Raw genomic sequence first — 18,949 nt, 5'->3', positions numbered from 1 at the left:
GTGCTTTTTCCAGGGCCTGCCCATGACTGCCCATGGACCAATCAACACAGACTTCCTCCCTCTGAGGCCTGTGGAGAGGAGCAACCCACTCCAGGGCCTCCTCCTCTCTCCTGAGGGCTGAACACTCGGGACACCTTGGCTGCAGAAAGGAGCTACCCACAGTGGGTCTCTGAACTGTTCTACTGCTCTGTAAAGCTCCTCTTTGTTTTGCTTACTCTTCACTTGTCTGCGTGCCTCATTCTTCTTGGTCACAGGACAAGAACTTGGGACCTGCCAAATGGAGAGGCTAAAAGAGCTATAACACAAACAAGGCTGAAACACACCCCTTGCTCACCACGTTGCAGGCAAAGAGTGGGAGAGAAGAGCTGTGGCCCTTTGGGGACCCCAGACCTGGGAGCTCCCTGAGCCACGGCTGTGACCTCCATTTTGAGGCCTGTGGTTCCTGGCATCTCCAAGTTTCCAGGCGCCACTGCATTTCCTGGTGACAGTCGGGGAAGCTGCTGGCAGTATACCTGGTCTAGCTGCAGCATCACAGAGACTTGGTGCCTGGGCTGGCACCTGGAGCCAGCACTGACTGTGCAGTGGGCCGACCCCACACTCAGTCGCTCACATACTTCTCGTTGCTTCACGCCTGGCTCGCCCTTGGCACGCATGGGATCCAGGCCAGTAGCGTGAGCCGAGCGCAGCCTGCCAGGCTGAGTGGGTGGAACTAGTTAAGTGGGCCAGGGCAAAAGTCAAGCAAAGGCGCCACTGACCACAATTTCCAGCCAGAACAGTGACATCCCCAAAATCCCCTAACAGTAGATTATCACTTTTTTGGTAAAAGCTGCTGGAAAACATCTTGCTAAGATTCAATTCTAAGCAAAATGTCCGAGTCAACTTAGAAACTCCAAGAAATATTCAATTTACAATGGAAATGCTGAGTTCATCATTAGATTTTGCTCTATGAATAAAGCATCCTGAGCAACAGTATTTTTTAAAGCCCATAAACCACTTTGGTCTTAGTACTGCTAATCCTGTCTTTCAGTTTCTCACTTGCCAGAGCATAGCTTATAAAAAGTTACTCTTAAAGACAAGATGGAAGAAGCTCTTTGACAAAACATCCCATTCAGGGGATAAAAAGATCTTAAACCTTGAAAGGAAAGGATTATTTAGTCTGCTCTCATCAGTTTTCAGAGAAGAGAGGAGAGAATGAATCTGAGAGTGACGTGACTTGCCCAGTATTGCATCATGGCCACATGGCAAAGCTTCCTGCAAGGTCTAGAGGCCAGGTGGCCTGAGCGCAATCCAGTCTTCTTTCCACTTCCCCATGTTTTTAATCTCATTGAATTTGGCAGTTGTTTTAGCCTGTTTTTAAAGGTTCTGTGTAATCTGTGTTACCTTGCTGCTTGAACAAAGGAGCGATTTAAGGTGGTAATATACAGCACTAGAAAAAAAGTGGTATTACCTGTAGGTGGCTTGGGATTTATACCTCATTATCAACTTGGTCTCATTTATTCATTTATTCAATCAGTAAGAACTGCTCCACACACTCAGACCACAAATGCAGTCTCCATTCTTTTCATTGATTATGGAATAACAAAGAAACACAGGTATGTCTTCTTGGCAGGAAAGAGTCCAAGATCTTCTTGAGGCTTTACTTGGAATTCCCAAAGACTTCTAAAATTGCATACAGTCTAAAAGATAGGATCAACCAGGTTTCTACAGCCATGCCAAGCTAGAGATAAAGCTTTACCAGACCACAGCTGCTAATGAGTCTCAATATTCTCTGAAGTTGTGATGGAAAAAAATGGTTGGACAGAGTCACACATAAAGAAGGGCACCCACTGATTCAGATTCTAGAACTGAATACTATGGTCTTTAGAGAAGGATCCCACTCTCAATTACAAACCTACCCTCAGGTACTCTGGGAATGTGTTTGCAAGGCTGCAGTTTTTATGTTCAAATGCACAGAACCTCCAAATGAGCCAGCCACACTCCAGGATGCCTGGTCATTTATTTATTCACATAATCCATATTTATCCAGCATATGAGGCAAAATGAAAAAACTCGTATTTTTTTGTATCTTTCTTCATGCCTGGCTTCTGGTTGCTGGGGTCAGAGACAAATATGGAGATGGGTATGAGTTAAATATTTGTAACTGGAATTAAATGATGTAATTAACTATGAATTATATAATTATAAAGTAATAGAATAAAATATCAACTGTCCAGTTCCCAATGACATGAGAGAGTACAGAGCTCTTTCAAAGAAAATATAAACACATTGACATCAAATATTTATAATAAAGCTAATAAGGTTACAACTAATGGTCCTGGTATCCATGCCAAAAAATATAATTGATTGGGACCCCAAAATTAAAGGATGTGACCCAACCAAACTCACTTATAATTATAACTGGGAGATAAGCAAAATAAACCATTTATTTAAAGAAAAACTCAACTTTGCCCTCACTGCCCCCTGAAGATTTTAGCATAGTTCTACACTAGGGGAACAAATCCTGATACCACTCTCTTTCACTCACAAAGACAGAAGTGACAGAAGAAAGGAAGAAAAATAGTGTCATCTTCTGGATCCCTTCTTCCTGAAGGCTAACATGTAAGCTCATTGTTTAGCTAAGCACATTATTAAATCTTTGGATATGGAACAATGTGATGGCTAATTTTATACGTCAACATGACTGGACTACATGGGGCCCAAATGTTTGGCTAAACACTATTTTGGGTGTGTCTGTGAGGGTGTTTCTAGATGAGATTAACATTTGAATCTGTTGACTGAGTAAACCAGATTGCCCTCACCAATGTGGGTGGCCCTCATCCAATCCACTGAAGGCCAGAAAAGATAAAAGACCAAGTAGGAAAGAATTCTCTCTCTGTCTATGTTAGAGCTTCCTTCTTTTGAAGGAAGAAGACATAATCAGTCTTCTTCCTTCAGACTGGAACTTACACTATCAACTCTCTCCTGGGTCTCCAGCTTGCCAACTGCAGATCTTGAGACTTCTTAGCCTCCATAATTATATGAGCCTATTCCTTGTTTTATATAATGAACTTAATATAAGATATGTTACATATATCTTATATTGTATATAAGATACATGTATCTTTTTTTTTGAGACAGTCTCGCTCTATCACCCAGGCTGGAGTGTAGTGGTGCAATCTTGGCTCACTGCATCCTCTACCTCCCAGGTTCAAGTCATTCTCATGCCTCAGCCTCCTGAGTAGCTGGGATTATCGGCATGCACCACTGTGCCTGGCTAATTTTTATAATTTTTGGTAGATACAGGATTTCACCATGTTGGCCAGGCTGGTCTCAAGCTCCTGGCCTCAAGAGATCCACTGCCTTGGATATATGTATCTTCTTGGTTCTTTTTTTCTGGAAAACCCTGACTAATATACACAACCAGACACTTAGGGAAAGCAAAGTTACTCTCCATTTTAAAAAAGTGAGAGGAATTAGATTTCCAAGAAGGAGCTCAGGGAACGGGGCTCTGGCTAAGAAGAAAGTGAGGAGTCCTGCATAAAAGGAGCTTACACCAGTAAAGAGGCTATATCTATGGAGAAAGGTGGTGAATAAAAGTATTACATAGGCGAAAGAGCTTAGAGGAGAGAGATATCTTGAGTGAACTGTTTGGTTTCTTGCCAATGGGAGGAGGGACAGCCTGTGATTCAATTCCCTTTGTGACCCTAAACTTTCAGTAACATCTGCTACTCACTCAGGTGTCTTGTGGAAGTGGTCATTGGGAGGAATAATAGAAAACATACTATATTTCAGACCTATGCTGGCATTGCAAGTACCAGGCCCAGCTCTTATAGGCACAAGGGAAAGACAATCTTCCAGATCTGAGCTTCTAAACATTAGCATACTGACATTTTGGACTGCATAGCTTTGTTGTGGGAATCTGTGTGTTGTTGAATATTTAACAGCAGCATATTCGTCCTCAATACATTAGATGACAGTATGACAGTATCACCTCCCCATCTGGCAACAAAAAGTTCTCCAAACATTGCCAAATGTCCCTTGGGTGGAGGAAGAGAGTTCCACCTTCATTTCAGAACCTCTAGTCTAAAGAATATGCAGAAAGAGCTTTACAGAAGGGGAGATCTTACTTTAGGACAAACCTACCAGGGTCCAACCAATGGAAGGAAAGGCTAAAAATGCAAACCGGACCTCACTTTGAAGAGAAATATTTTCTTAGTCCCTCTTATGTGTCAATAGTATACATTTATACTATTTATAATATAAATATACATTTATATTATATTATATATAAGTCCCTCTTATGTATAAATAAAGAATTGTCAAGTTCTTTAAACTTTGCAAAAATTAGTAAAGGTTTCCCCGACAAATTTACAAATCACTACTGCATATAACATACTGGGAGGAGAAATGAACATATTATTTTATTTATTTTATCTGACATCCTAGCATTCTCCATAAGGTCAAACACAATAAAATCACTAATAATAAATAGATAGATGACAGGAAGACAGGTAAATAAAATCCTTGGCTTGATTAATTATAATATTATTACTGGGAGGGGAAAGACTGGAGCAAATTAACCAAGTGGAAGGAGATCAGACTAGGTATTTGTATAGTTCACAGTAACAATAATATTGTTCAAATAATTTTTTTTTCTGTAGCTTTACTTTGTCACCAAAAAGTAAATAATTTGGACTAGGCAAATACCAAAATTTCTTCTGTTTGATAGGGGTCTTTAGTACTACTCAGTCTGGATTGAGGAAAAATAAAACATTTTCCCGAATACAGAAAAAGGACATTCCTGGAGAAAGAATGTGTTTCCAACAGTTCAATCAGCCCTTGAGAAATGAAGGGAATGAGCAAGATAAAAAAGCCCATTTTTGCCTTGAGCTTGATGTTAAGAAACTTCTGCCAGAAATGAAAAGGACAGAACCGCAGAGGGTCAGGACGATAAAGATGTAAGCCATCTAGAAAGTTACCGCATCAACATAGTAATTCCTTTGTGCAGAAAAACCACATGAATTCTGTGATAATCATTAGTGAAAGAAAGAAAAATATGTTGTGTTTCAGAGAAGAGTGAAAGGCTTTCAGCTCAGCATCATAAAAGTCACTATTAGAAAAGGGAAAAATACAAATCCCAAAGCAACTATAAAACAACACCAATAACAAATAATGATTCCTCCATAAATTTATCTTGATGGTTATACCTTGTGTTCTATCTCACAACAAACTGTCAGCAGCAAGACATGCAGACAGATGTAAGTTTTGAACTGTTTAACTCCACCTAAGAGTGAAATTAGACCACAGTTTCTGTCTTCAATGAAACTTCACTGAAACTGATGCAGATCCCTCCTCTGTGATGTCATGGTTCTCTTCTCATCAGAGAATAATCTCAAATTCCTCTGTAATGCCCCTTGATTCTACAATTTTGGATGGAATTTTACACATAAAAATCACACAAGTGTGTTTACCTTCTCATAAAAAATCATTGTATAATTCACAGGGGCCCTTCCCTGCCCATGAAATAAGATAGCCTCCCTCTTCTCATTTGTATAGGTGCAGGATGGCAGAAGAGGCCCCATACAGTTTACAGAAAGGAAGCCAGTTGATGCCCTGAATGGAAAGTACATCACAATAATAAATCTACAAACAAACCATAAAATTAGAAGATGGTGAATAACTTAGGCAGAAGAGAACTTCCCATTAAAAAAGAGAGAGAGCTTCTCTGGGGTCTCCCATCTCTCTGGGAAGTAGTATGTGGCAGTGTTGTCTTCATTCCACTGACAGCATTGAATGAGAGGTCAAGAGTCAGTGGGTTTGAATCTGAGCTCTCTGGCTTCTAGGTTACTGCCACTCAGCCACGACCTCTGTCCATTTGCCTGTGCAGTTACCTCCCCAATGGCATTGGTCAAAAGAATATTCTGTGCCCCTTTCCAAGAACTGCAGTCAGACACCAGTGGTCTAAGAGATATTCAGAGTTCTGGTCAGGTAAACTAGTTTCTTGTTCCAAGCCAGTGGGCATTCCCATGCTACAATTGCCAAGACTTATAGGAGAGGAGAGAGCGTTGGTCTAACCTATCCTCTTCTGAATGTAGAAGAATGTGTATTCTTTGGTCAGAAAGAGAGGGGGAGGGATCAAGAAAGACACAGTAAGAAAGAGAGGTTCAAAATAATGACAAGCATCTTATGAGATTTACAGTCTACAGCAATCTTTTGCGTGCATATTTTCATTTTCCATGCCAGCACCATTTTTTTAAGATGTACTGTTTTTACACAGGAAAAAAATTAAGACTCAGAGGGGCTAAGAGGTTTATCCAAGTTGAGTGGAAAAACAAACAAAATATAAGAATTCCAAATCCTTGTTTTTTCTTGTTTCCTAGTACACAGGGACTTACAGATTTTGTGTGGAGATTAGTATTTTTGTAGGGTCTTCATTGGTCAGTTTTCTTAGGTGGACAGATAACCATTTTGCTGGATCCTATATCAATTCTGCCCTTTTCCTAACCAATTTCAATTCTTTCATTAGAGAAATGAAACAATTGACTGTCCCTCTTCTCTTCCCTCTCCTTGCTAGTGAGCCCCGACAAAGCAGGGAGGTGTGAAGTATTGATGAAGATGTGGAAGGTGTGTTGGCTCTTGTGCCCTAAGGAAACATGAATAAATGCAAGGATCATTTTCAACTGGTTGGCTTTGATTTGAGATCCCTGTCTCTAGAGTTGGATTTCCCTTACTTATGTATCAATCATGCCCTAAATGGCCTACTTTGTCCCCAAAGTCTCCACTCCCTGAGCTGTCCATCTCATGTCACAATTTCTCTGTAATTATGTGATTTCTATATATCTTATCCACTCAACACCTTGGATATAAATCTTTCTATGACTGGGTCTGTGATGTTTACAGTGTGTGCCCTGATAACCACCTGCCTACTTGAACTTCTGCTGATTACCAGTTATCAGCTCATTGGTCAATTATCTTGTCAAATAATAAAAGAAATTGCTACCATTTATTGAGCATATGAGTGCCTTGTACTGTGCTAAGCACTTTACCTGAGTTATCGTATTTGCTTCTTAAAATATCCCTGTAAGGACCATGTATCTGGATCTCCGGATCTTGAATGTCTCTTACCCTTGGATTAGGAATGGGCGAATGAAAGAGTGATTTGTGAAAAAAAAAAAAAAATCTGTCAGACACAGATACCACTGATTCCACTTAAATACGGGCCAGCAGGATATGTCTTCAAATATGTAAAAGCAAAGAGATATGTGTTCAAAATAACTTGGCAGGAATATTTTATATAATGGAAAATGAAGGTCTATGTGTTTTAAATCCTTATAATGCATGTATCAAAACCATAAATCCTTAAATTGCCAACTAAATAAATGCTTCGTAGTGACTTGCCCCTTAATCATCCAGGAAAATTAGATAAGAACTAAGAAGTTATAAGAGCTCTTCCTTTGGGACATATTGTTTCACTTTGGCAAAGTGATGTGAGGTCGTGGGAGGGAAAACAAAGTGAGTTTTTTCTGCTTAGGCAAACATGAAAGTAAAAACTATCACCAGTGATTTTTGAGGCAATTGAAGCCTCTATTGAAATGCATTGGGAGTTTGTTATGCTATTAGAAAAATACACAGTCCATTTACTATTATTTAACCACATTAATCATTATGATGAAATATGTTGTGAGTTAATTCATGAATTTCATACTTAGACGATTACAGTGCTGCATGGGGTAATGATTTTAAGCAGTGACAGGTAAACTTTTTCCATTTTGGCAAAAATGAATAAGTACAGATTTTCCTCTGCGGGGACCAGAGATTCTTGACACACCCAAACTTCTATAGACATATACCAGTAATGTGAAAATGGAATCCATCCATTATTACTTTAATGTTAACCTTCAGTTAAAAAAAAAATCTTCTACAAGGGTTTGACATCATTGCCTTGGCAATTATAAATTAAGCAGGGGCAGAATTCTGCCTATTCTAGGGAATCTAAATTCTCAGAAATTTCACTAACCAAGCTTATGATCTCTCCAAACAATCAAATGTCAGTTTTGAAGGTCATTCCTTTTGCAGATGTCTTCTCACAATAGATGACAATGGGTATGGTGTTAATGGCTCAATGGTTCAACCAGGGTAGTGACTATATATAATTGCACATCACTGCACCCTACTCTGTAACATGGTACCTGGCACGTAATAAAAGTTCCATATGTAATGACTATTCCAGGTCCTAATATCTGACACTAATTGCCTGTGTGATTTTGGGATAGTCATTTAATACATTAAGGGATTTGAACTTAAAGGGCACTAATATCTTTTCCAACTCTGATATTTTACTAGTCATTGACTGAAGTCCCTGGGTGTTCACCAGTTCACTATAATGACTACAGAGAAAAACAGTGTTCCTCCCAAAAACACTTAAAATGAAATAATCCCTATCTCCTTCATTCAACCAATTCATGACTGTTCCTCACGCAATCTATCATTTGCCAGAGGAAAAGCCATTGCTCATCTTTTATAAAAAGTGTTCTCAAAATCCAACCCATAATGAACTAACAGTTTCTTGTCCAACATAGGAAACACATTAACCTGATTTGATTCTGTTCCCATTTTGGTTCTCAGAATTTCAATCTCCTTTGGAACCTTTATTATTGCCATTTAATTAAACTAATCCCTCCCATACCTTTTAATTTGTTTAAACAAACAAACAAACAAAAAACACTCTTTTCTCTACCACTAGGAGGCAGTGTTTCAGTAGGTCTAAGCTAAACAAAGACTGATCAGCCCAGAACACTGAAGTGGAATTTGACTCCTCAAACCTGAAAGTTTCCCTTAGACTTTGGTTCTTCAAGAAATAGAGGAAATAACATCTTTCTCACCAAGAAATAACCAATACATATCTTTTCACCATTAAATCACTAATAGTCCTAAAAGATACATGCAAACATTTTTTTACAAAGTCTCTGCAGTTTATAGTGCTATTATTTGGGGTGTTCTTAATGTTTAATTTACTACTTACCCATTCAAAACAATTCGTCATGCCATTAATAACTTCTCTATTATCATCAAATATTGAATGACACTTCTGTATTTTAAAGAATGTAACAAGTAATTAAAGGACAAATTCCTTTAATTCTTTAGAAAGTGCTTTAATTTTTAAGTGGAGGGTAGTAAGATTTTAAGAAGGTCATAAGAAATGACAATGGGAAAGGAAAGGGCAGAGCATGTTCTTTAGTGCTAGGCCTATTTTATAGATTTATTGAAAACTCAAAGCAACTCCATGAAGTAAATATTATTATTCCTATTTACAAGACAGAAAACTAAAGACAAGCTTTATTTAAGGTCAAATAATTAAGTGTCCAGGATTTCAATTAATGCCTGTCTGATTCACCAATCTACTATACTAAGTTGTCTTGCAAATAAAAACAACAACAGTAACAATAACAATAAGTGAACTGTAAAGCAACACAAAATTTGATACAACAGTCTCTCAATTCAGTGCTCTAATCTTGATCACAGTCTGGAAATTCATCATTAATGAACACAAAGTCACTACTTGGAAGCAGAGCCAGGCTCTGATTGTACATAGGCACTGGAAGAACAACACGCACTGCATATTCACCAAGAATGTGTTTTTTCTAATTTGCATTGTTTTTATTATTAGGGACTTATTTGATACTAGCCTTCCTAAGCCTCCTTTCCTTGATTCGAAAGGCCATCACCATTGCAGTCCTAAATTATTCTTTCCAAATAGTAAGAAAATCATGAAACCTCTTGTCGTACCTATGCCCAAAGCCTAAGCCCCAGGAAGGTAATTTTAAAAGTAATTAGAGTAACAGTTCTCACCACAGGCTTTAGGCATCCTGTCTTAAGCCCCACAGTTAAGAAACTTGAATACATGCAGGCTCGTGAGCTTTATTTTTATCAATTCCATTTTAATATTTTACTGACCATCACCTATGCCTAGGTTTTCATAATAGCAAGTAAAATGGCTGAATCTTTGCACACTCATAGAATTCTTCTTCTCAAACTATAGAAACTACGGTAAGGGATGTCTGCAAAGAGACATGATTAAAACCATCCTTGCCACTGGACTTCTTGCAACAAAGCAAACAAATTTTAAAAGTAATACAATTAACTGCCAAGATATTTCTCAAATATTCAAATGGAGGAGCAGTTTACCTTAACCTCAATTACCTTAATAGAATTAAGGGGTAGAATTCTTAGAAAGTATCTGTTAAGTGCTTAACATGTTCTTGTAGAATAATAATAAAGTTAGCTATTGCTCTAGTTGTCTCCTCACAGTTTTTGTGCACTAAGATGGGTAGAGAAAAATTAACAGTGCTTACTGAAAAATAGGAGCTCTAAAAATTTGGAAAGAGATTGTGAGCCTGCAATTAGATCATCAAGAAAATAACTGAAGTACATCTGGAGTGTTGGTGCATTTCTTCTCAGAGTACTAATAAAGCGTCCAACAGACCTCTTAACAACACAGAACCTCACCATCATCATAGTGTAATCTGAAGGAAGAAAAGGTACATGCAAAGCTCCCAGTCCACGGAGGAAAGGATTGAGGGAAAGAGAAATAAAATAAATGGGGATGGGGTAAACTCAGCCCTGCTGTGAAACCCTTTACCCTCAGTAGGTGAGTGATCATTTGTAATCACATCCTTTTTGATTTGGACAGTTTCCAGTGACAAGTTAAAGAGGAGCACCTAGACCTGAAGGAGAGGAATTGGAGGAAAAAAAACAAAAAAAGGGAAAAACAAATAGCTTTTTGCAGGAAATACAAATACACATACACACACACCCCATTTCATGTAATGGTGATCGTGTTGCACATATTGATTGCAGAAAATGTAAAATGTGGAGCAGTGTCTTAAGGTAAAGGAAATAAAGTTAAAGTACATTGCACACTTCTTTTTCAGGCTCTTCCCATACAGTCTTTTCCCACCTCCCTTGGCTGTTATAAAGAACACCAAAATAAAAAGATTACTGTCGACAGCCAAATCACTGCAGCCCCCAGTTGAGGACAATGAAAACCCTAGACTAATGTCTATGGGGAATCTCTGGAGTCATATCGTAGACTACCAGTTTTCGGGTGCTTAAATAGTCAATAAAAATGCCTATGACTTTTTTTTCTTTCCAGGATAGTTCATTCTCATTATGCAAGATCATCCTAAGCTACTGCCAAATTAAATAGTCACCATAGTGCCTCCAATTTAAAAGCCAGAAAACATTTGCATTCTGATAAAATGACTTCCATGGGATGAAGATCCTTTGACACCCACAATCCTCTAGCACTTTAAAGGCTGTTTGCTGAGAATCTTCTCTGACTCTGGGGCTCCCCTGTTTGCATTCTGTTAACAGTTTAGCAACTGGTCACAGCATAATTAGCCATTTGTTTCTTCAGCTAAGGGGCCAGTGGTGAATGTGGCTTCTAAGCCAAGAGCAGGGCCCCACCCTGAACAAATCTGGCCTTAAAAACAGGCCTTCAAAAACCTACTTCTCAGTTGCCAAATGCTCTAACAGAAACACTGCCCCTTTTTTGAAAGCAGGATGGATCAGAACTAGATCAGAGTATTATTGCTTTTGCCTTCAGTTCTAATCATCCAATGAACAATGGGGGGGAAAAAGGCCCAGACCAGAATGTATTGCCTGACCAGCCTGTCAGAAACTGATGTTATCACAGAGCTGATACAATAAGAGAAGATTAGATTCAAATGTCCTTGGATATATATTTACTTATGTAGATAAACATTTTTATACTATATACATATTCACTTTCATGTAAATAAACATTTATATGTATGCATGTATCTGAGAGAGACGGAAAAATGTGAAAAACTATTTTAAGTGTTCTTTATCTAAAAAAAGACTAAATCATACACTATATTTCATCAAACGAAATTTTTTTACGTGTTGTTTGTAAGCATTTGGAAAGGAAAGAAGCCTTTATTGTGACCAAATTATTTCTTTTTTATCCCCTCCATTTCTAATTTTATTTATTTACTGAACACATATAGCACTAATATGTGCCAGGTACTATTCTAAGCACTCTATAAATAATAACTTGTTTAATCATACAACGACCCTATGAAATATGTACTATTATTATCCTTACCTGACAGATGAGGACACTGAGTAGAGAGAGGTCAAGTAACTTGCCGAGGGTCACACAGCTACCAGCGGTCAAGCTGGAATTTGAGCCAGGCATCCCATCTGTGAAATCTGTGTTCTTCACTTTGCTTCCTCCCTAAGTGAAAATTAATCTCATTTTAAAATCTTCACAGATGAGGAAGTTAAGTTACATGTTTATATAACTAATCTATTTAACTCATGCCAAATCTGAACCAAAATATGGAAATAACTTATGCCAACTAAGGACATTAGCACTAACAAAGATATTTTCATAACACATTTATTTCTTTTAAAATTAACACCATGGCCGGGTGCAGTGGCTCACGCCTGTAATCCCAGCACTTCGGGAGGCTGAGGCGGGCAGATCACGAGGTCAGGAGATCGAGACCATCCTGGCTAACACGGTGAAACCCCGTCTCTACTAAAAATACAAAAAATTAGTCGGGCATGGTGGCGGGCACCTGTAGTCCCAGCTACTCGGGAGGCTGAGGCAGGAGAATGGTATGAACCTGGGAGGTGGAGCTTGCAGTGAGCGGAGATCGCACCACTGAACCCTAGCCTGGGCGACAGAGTAAGACTCCATCTCAAAAAAAAAAAAAAAAAAAAAAGTGAGGATAATTAATAATTCCAAAGATCACTATCTTTTAGAATCATTGTGCAAAGACATCCTTAAAAGTTCGTAGCAGTAAATTAAGTAGAGTTAGCATTTTTGAAGATGACTGAGTTAAGCCTGTCCTACTATTTGTAATTAAAATTTCTTTGGGTGTGTGTTTGTTTATTCTCTGTTGTCCACATTAGATTGTAAGCTGCCAAAAAAGTACCTGAATTTCTTACTATAATCAGTCAGCACAAAGCAAATATGAAAGAAGTGTTTTAAAATCTTCCTTTCAGCTTCAACTTCTGAAGGAGATGATTAATTCACGGAAAAACAACATATGCTCATAAAACATCAAAACCAGCTGATAAATTCACATATTTGAAGAATCAGAAATCTGCAGAAGCATCCAAAGAGGAACCATTCAAAAGTGACTTGATGATCTTTAGCTCTCCTTGAAAGCATTTGCTGATCCTAGAACGCACTATAGGTTAGAAATCTGGACTTGTCCCAGGAAGCATCCTACTGGGGGACAAAGAAACAAGGAGACCTTCAGGGAGTTGCATAGAACTAAAGTGCCAAAATTGGAGAATTAAAGGACATTAAGCACAGACTCTGTGCCCCTCTTATGACACTGCCATGTTTGGAGGTTATAGGGTCAGGATACCAGAAAGCTAAGCCAATTGCCTCTCAGAGACAGAGTAGAAATTATTATGACCACTCAGGGCTAAGAAGAAAAACACCTTCTAGGCTCCCAATTAGAAAGCACTGTAAGGCCAGGCTTTAATCAGAATTAGACTGCTTATTACTAAAATTGCAACTAGCCTCTCCCCACCTCAGTTTATAATTGGATCCCATTCCAACTCACATGCATATACACAATTGTCTATTTATCTAGCAGAGGAAAGAGCAAATTTTGTGTGGTGAAAGAAAACAACTAAAAATGCTAAAAATTTTAGCATTCAAACATTTTTAAGAAAATAAACAGGACTATATGATTGACATCCAAACACACACACACATACACACAAGCATATCCACAGATGATCCACACATTAGAATTAGCACAGATTTTGAAAGAACTATCATAAACAAAGTTTAAGACAGTAGATGAATTATCAAACTAATTAAAAGGTAGAAAATTTCAACAAATAGTAGTATATACAATTATAATTTACAAATATCACATGAACATTCTAGAAATTAAGGGCTATGGATAGGTGATAGAGTTTGGATATTTGTTCCCTCCAAATATCATGCTTAAATGTGATCTCCAGTGTAGGAAGTGGGGCCTGGTGGAAGGTGTTTGGGTCATAGAAGTGGATCCCTCCCCTGAATGGCTTGGTGCCCTCCCCATGGTAATGAGTTCACACAAGATCTCATTGATAAAAATTCTGGGACCTCCCTGACCTCACTCCCTCTTTCACCATGCAAGGTGACTTCTCCCCATTCACTTTCTGCCACGAGTAAAAGTTTCCCAAGGCCTTACCAGAAGCCAAGCAGATGCTGGTGTCATGCTTGTACAGCCTGCAGAACCGTAAGCCAAATAAATCTCTTTTCTTTATAAATTACCCAGTCTCAGGTATTCCTTTATAGCAATGCAAAATGGATGAATGCAGTAGGCTCATCAGCAAGTAGACATACTTGTAAGACAAATAGCAAGTAGAAGATAAGACTAGTAATTTCAAAGACAGGTGAATAGAAAATATATATACTTAAGTAAAGAAGGAAAGGAAGAAAAGGATGACAGGAAAAGAACGAAGTGTAAAAAATATATCAGACACATTTGAATGGCATAACACATGTGTAATAAGATTACAAGAAAGAAGAGATAGGAATGAGAGAGAAGCACCATTTGAAGAGCTAATCACTGATAATTTTCCAAAATTGATTAAAAAAAAAAACCCAACTCACCAATTTCAGAAGCCTACTGAAGAGTATATAAAACACTGAAAGAGTACATAAAACACTTGGTCATATTGCAGCCAAACTACTGAAAACCAAGATAAAAATAAAAACGTTAAAAGAGCCAGAGGAAAAAAAGACAGATTTATTTCAAAATATACCCCAAAGCACTGACAGCTGACTTCAAAACAGAAATAACAGAAGCCAACAGACAATTGATTGACATTTTTACAGGGCTAAAAGAAAGTAACCATCAACTTAGAATTGTACACATAGGGGGAAAAAATTTCCAAAATGTGACTAAGATTAAAAACACTTTTGATTAACAAAACATGTCAAGTATTTAATGCCAAAAGATTTTCACGAAATAAATGTAAAAGAGTTTATCAGATGAAAGGAAAATTACACTTCATAGAAACAAAGAAGTTCAGAAAGGAATGAAGAGCAATGGAAAAGGTGAATATGTATGCAAATATAAACAGATATTGACCTTATAAAGTGATATTTTGAATACCTCATTGAATTTAAAATATATGTAAAAATGAAATGCATGATAAAACATTGCAAATGGCAAGAAGGAATTCAGAGTTTAAAAGGTCTAAGATTTTAGCAATATTGAGAAAATAGTAAAACTAACATTTGGTACTAGATTATAATAAGTTAAGAATTCATGTTATAATCACTAGCTAATCTCTAAAAATAATAAAATTATTTTATGAAAAACAGGTATATATTATAGGTAGAACAATTTGAGCAAAAAAGAAAGGAATTGAGTAATATGGTAATATAACCCCAAATATAAAAATCAATATCCATGAGTCCATACTAATATAAATAAGTGATTGAAAATGAGTAAAAGAGCCAACTATCTCATGAAGAAGAATTCCAAATAATTTATGTAGATACTTCACCCTCAAAAAGGTAGAGTATAACTCCCCATTCCTTAAGTGTGTGCTGCACATAGTGATTTCCTTCCAATAAATACAGTATGAAAATAGGGAAAAACTAACTTTACATTACAGAAAACCAACACTGCTTCAGTCCCATAATGAAAATGAACATCAACAACAATAAGTAATATTGACAGAATATACCTTTTATGTGAAATGAAAATGGTAGTTTACCTCTGTGGTCTTTCTCAAACAGATTAGCTCCAATAAAATCATGAGAAGACCATCAGACAAGTCCCAGGGAGGGGCATTGTATAAGATACTTGACTAGTACTCCTTAAAACTGTCTAAGTCCTTTTTATGCTCATTGAATACAAGTACAGTCTGAGAAACTGTCACAACCAAGAGAATCCTAAGTAGTCACAAATACTAACTGCAATGTGACACGAATGGATCCTGGAACAACAACAACAACAGCAACAACAACAATACATTAGGTGAAAGCAAAACAAAGAAAATCTGAATCTATTTGGAGGTTAGTTAATAATAATCATTAATTGTAGCAAATACACCACACTCATATAAGGTGTTAGTAACATGGGGAAATGGAAGTAGGGGAAGTGAGAATGTTCTATACTGTCTTTGCAATTTTTTTCTGTAAATCTAAGACTGCTAGAAGTAAAAATTTTAGAAAAGGGTGATAGATGACAAAATACAATAAAACAATGTTTTATTAATTTAAAAGGAAAAGGAGAAAGCAATGAATAAAGATGATTAAAATAGAAAAAATAGTGAGAAAAATTTAAAAATCCATATTTATTATTTATTATATTAAATATAAATGGACTAAATCTACATTTTAAAAAAGCCCTAAAATTACCAAAATCAATTGTTAAATGCCTACTCTAGGCTTCTTGCAAAAAACAAACTTTAATTTCAAGTATAAAATACAGTTGAAAATAAAAGTATAGACATAAAGATACCATGCAAACACTAACCAAAAGAAAACTGATTTAGCATATTAATATTAAACAAAGTAGACATGAAGCCAAGAAGCATTATTAGATAAATAAATTTAGTAATGATAAAAGGTTTAATCTAATAGATATCAGTGTATATGACAAATAGCAATATCTGAGAATATGAAGACAGAATGGAAAAATAGAGAAAATCTAATCATAGAGACAGACTTTAATACACCACTCTAGGTAGCTGAGATGGCAAGATATATATCTTGTGAAGAACTGTTTTATTCATTTTAGGATGTTTAGTAGCATCCCTGGCTTCTACTCATTAAATGCTGGTAATGCTTCCCATTCCCCAATTATAACAACTAAAACTGTCTCCAGATATTTAAAAATCTCTGCTGATTGAGAACCATTTACTACATATATATTTATACATAGTACACACACACACACACCACATATAAAGTTTATATGTAATATATTACATATAATATTGCATGAAATATGTAATATATATTGCATATAACATACATTATACTTATGTATATATGTATATACAGACATAAACATGTCTACATGTAGTATATATAAAATGTATACAGATCATATGTAATATATGTAATATATAATAATATATGTAATAATATATTACATATAATATATACCCACATATGTATATATGCATGTATATACACAAACATATGTATATATACATAAACATATGTATTTGTCTATATTAACACATATATGTATACACACAAAAATATACTCACACACATATACACACTGAATAATACAATAAACAAACTTTACATAATTTACATATTTACCTGACATTGCTGCCAACAGGACAGAATTCACATAATTTTTGACTCTGCATAGAAGCTTAGACCAAGATACACTATATGTTGGATCATAAAGCCTCAACAAATATCAACAAATGAAAATAATTCAGAGTATATTCTTTGACCATAAAATTAACTTAGAAATAAATTATAAGCCATCAAAATATCTCCAACTACCTGGAAATGATGTACTTCTAAATGATCCATGAGTCAAACAAGAATTAACAATGAAATTTTAAAATATTATAGCTGAATCATAAAGAAGGTATAATATAAAATACACGTGATATGCTTCAAAAGTAATACACAGAGGGTAATATATAATCACAGAATGAAAATATTGTGGAAGAATAAATACTAAAATTAAATGATAAATATGCTTTTATCTCAAAAGGTTGTTAAATCCAATTAAATTTGGCCTAAATCTGCCTCTGTTTGCAGTGAACTGTATCCTAATTTGTAAATAAACTGCAGTCTAACTTGAGAGCATATTCTTCTAACAAGTTACTGACGCTTTGAGAATCACAGTAGGTGAGCTTTCAGCCAATCACAGCTGCAAATTGCTCATACGTGTTCAAATAAGGCAAATGTCAAGCAGTGACCAATTGAGCTATTTCTGTACGTCACTCTCTTTTCCTGCCTATAAATACTGGCTGCCCACATTGCTGGGTGGTGCTCCCTGAGCCTTTATTCGTTCAGGGTGCTGCATAATTCATGAATGTTTCTTTGCTAAAATAAACTCTGCTAAATTCAATTTGTCTAAAGTTTTTCTTATAACAAAGTCATAACAAAATTAAACCAAAATAATTTTTAAATAATAGCAATAAGAATGGGAATTAATGAAATGAAAACAAATGTGTAATAAAAAAAACCCAGCAAAGCCTTTGACTAAAATGATTAATAAAACATATAAATACTTGGCAAAAATAAATAAGACACAAAGACAACATAAAATACCAACATCAGAAATGAAAAAAGCAACATCATTATTTGTAACAAAGGACTACTATTAACGATTTTAGCCAATGAATTTGATAATTTGGATTAAATTGACAAATCCCTTAAAAAACACAACTTTCTGAAACTGATACTATATATATTTAAATGTAAATTACATTACACATTTATATTGTATATATTGATATACAATTACTAATTGTATTATATATTTATTAATAATAAATATGAGATAATCAATATAATTAATATTACATTTCAATGTATATTAAATTTTTTGATTCTGTCATTGAAAACCTTCCTAAAACAAATGAAGATGAAACTATTTGTACTAGTTAATTCTTCCAAAAAATTAAGAATAATACCAATTTTACACAAAATCTTCCAGAGAAAGAAAACAGAGGAAATACTTTCTAGCAATTTTTATAAACCCAGGATAATCTTTAAAGTACAAGAAACTGAAATTTCAGACTAGTCCCTCTCATTAATATAGTTATAAAAGTCCTAAATCAGACTCAGTGATATGTAAAATATATAATATTTTTATCCAAATACCCTCAATAGTAGAACGAATCAATTGAGGTGTATTCACACATTAAAAATACTCTCTCTGTGTGAGAGTGAATGAACTACAACTACACTCAAGTAACAAATAAAATGCAGAAT

General features: G+C 36.0%; 1 long non-coding RNA gene across 1 annotated transcript in view; it reads right to left on the bottom strand.

Moving 5' to 3' along the window:
• Nucleotides 1–18,949, bottom strand: part of LOC134731001 (uncharacterized) — a 212,142-nt gene that overhangs the window by 173,668 nt on the left and 19,525 nt on the right. The window contains exon 2 of the long non-coding RNA XR_010113018.1: nt 12,107–12,238. This is a non-coding gene — a long non-coding RNA (uncharacterized LOC134731001). The remainder of the gene's footprint in view (nt 1–12,106; nt 12,239–18,949) is intronic.

Source organism: Pan paniscus, chromosome 7 (assembly GCF_029289425.2).
Source record: "Pan paniscus chromosome 7, NHGRI_mPanPan1-v2.0_pri, whole genome shotgun sequence".
NCBI classification, from domain to species: domain Eukaryota; kingdom Metazoa; phylum Chordata; class Mammalia; order Primates; family Hominidae; genus Pan; species Pan paniscus.
This window is presented reverse-complemented; position numbering and strand designations above follow the sequence as displayed.